Source organism: Penaeus japonicus, unplaced genomic scaffold (assembly GCF_977035675.1).
Source record: "Penaeus japonicus unplaced genomic scaffold, GWHDUDI00000001_assembly GWHDUDI00000025, whole genome shotgun sequence".
Lineage (NCBI taxonomy): Eukaryota > Metazoa > Arthropoda > Malacostraca > Decapoda > Penaeidae > Penaeus > Penaeus japonicus.
In genome coordinates, this window is record NW_028234427.1 from 18,971,957 (window position 1) to 18,974,456 (window position 2,500).

Consider the following 2,500-nt stretch of genomic DNA (forward strand, 5'->3'; position numbering starts at 1 on the left):
ATAAATGATAATGATAATAATAATGATAAAAAATGATGATAATGATAATGATAATAATAATGATAATAATGATAATAATAAGGATAATAATACGGATAATGATGATAACGATAATGATACAATAAGTTATAATCACAATACATAATCATGACAATAATAGTAACAATAACAAAACTACATCATTTTAGGACTGAGTAACAACAAGAAAATGCTATTTTGTTTTTTTTGTTTTTGGTGTTATTTGTGTCATTCTCCATCACTAGATTATTTTCGAAGGGGTAGAAGAAAAGAAGCGCAAGTTGTTTCTTCCAAAGGGGCCTGCTGATCATAATCCTTTCTTGCTTTGAGGAGAGAGTTTAGTTTTTTAAACTTCAGATTATGCGAAAAATGCTTTCCGGGGCCGTTTTTTCTTTTTGTGTACCGTGGCCCGTTTTTGTATGTAAATGCGAAAAAAAAAGAAGTAATCTTTGTACTGCTTGTCTTTAGGGTATGATCAAAAAGAGGAAATAGAAAGGTAATAGAAGAGGAGAGGAGGAGAGAGAGAGAGAGAGGGGACGAGAGAGTAGTTGAGAGAGAGAGAAGGTGGAGGGAGAGAGGATTGGAGGAGGGGATAGAGTGGAGATAGTTGGAGAGAGAGAGAGAGAGAGAGAGAGATAAAGAGGTCGACAACGATGGATAGATAAACGGATAGACAAACAGAGACAGAGGGAGAAAGGGGCGAACAGATAAACGGCCAGACAAACAGACAGACATACGAAGTGAGAATGTCTTCATAAAGTTCCTCCGACGAAAATGGAATTCAAACGTAATTCCTGTCCTTGATGGAAACCTTTTACGCCCGCGGTCGCTTTTGCCTCAGTTCATGATCACAAATGAAACCGGGAGTTCATGGTGAAATTACTAATAAGTGCTAAGAATATGTATCAAATTACGCCGTAACTTATAGATGTGGGGTCTTCGGAGTGACCAAGGACTCGGTTTGAGGGGGAATTATTTTCGAAATGTGAAAATTCCGGGAATGATACAGTCATTACTTTGAGATGATCTTTTTACGTGCTGTCTACTTGCCTCACTACGCGCAGGCACAAACACTCCGCCTCCCCCAGTTGCCGTATGCAAGCATACCCGCCACTGCGCTGTGGCAGCACCGTGTGACGCTGCAACGCCAGACTCCAAAGAACGCCAAAGTAGAAACGGGAGAATAACGGCGCCCATCACCGTCCCATGATACCCATTCAAGTAAACAGCAGACACAAAAAGCGAAAAATCCTTGCCCCATTTTCCCTTTTCCACTCGTCATTTGTCTGGCTCGCGGTAACGGGTTTGCAACCCCCCCCCTTGCATCGCATTGCAAAGAACGATATAACGACGAGATGAAGTGGTTCAATTTGCCGACTGGTTGCATACGGTGCGGATCCACCTGGAAAAAGGGACGGCAGAACACTCTCTGAAAAAATATGTCTTAATGATAACAATACATCTTATATGATAAAAAAAAAAATACATCTGATAAAAAAAATTCATAATGGTAGTATCATTCTAAAAATCACAAAGAGAAATATGCATCCGGGATCGAGTCTCGGTCAGGGAGGTAAAATTTGTATTTCTATATTAAATGTGTTACTACATTCTACCATCTTTCTCACACACACACACACACACACACACACACACACACACAAACACACACACACACACACAATGCAAAAAACAGAAGAAAAAATACAAACGGTAATGACTTCAATAATCTTCCGACAGACATTCGCTATTCCTATGTCAATCGTCAATCGTTTTCCCTGTAAAGCAAGTACGAATGTAGGCAATCGAAAAAGATGATGATATGATGGTAATCATTAATCCTGATGATAACAATGATAACGAAAGAAAAAGGAGGATGATGACAATGATGGCGATGATAATAAAATAATACTAATAGTATTACCATAATCATTATCATTACTTTTATCATCATAATAGTGATAGTGATGATACTAAGATTGTAATAATAATCATGATAATATAACAATGATACAAATAATGTTAACGACAATAATAATAATGATACAATAACAATAATGGTAATGATAATAATAAGAATGATAAAAAAAGTTGATAATAGTTATGATGATAATAAGACTAACAATGATAATGTTGGTGATATCAATAATAAATCAAAGGACCAAATCAATAATAATGATAATGATAACAGTAATGTCAATATAGTAATAGTAATAATGAAAATTGTAATACTAATAATAACGACCATGATTACTACAACAACCATGATAATAAAGATAATAATGATGTTGATAATGATAATAATAATGATAATAATGATGATATTGATAACAACAAAAGTAATAGTAACAACGATAATGATATTGATAATGATGATGGTAATAATGATGATGCCAATAATAATTATAATGATAATGATAATAATTATGAAAATGCTAATAACAATGATGACAATAATATTAACAATGATGATAACAATAAC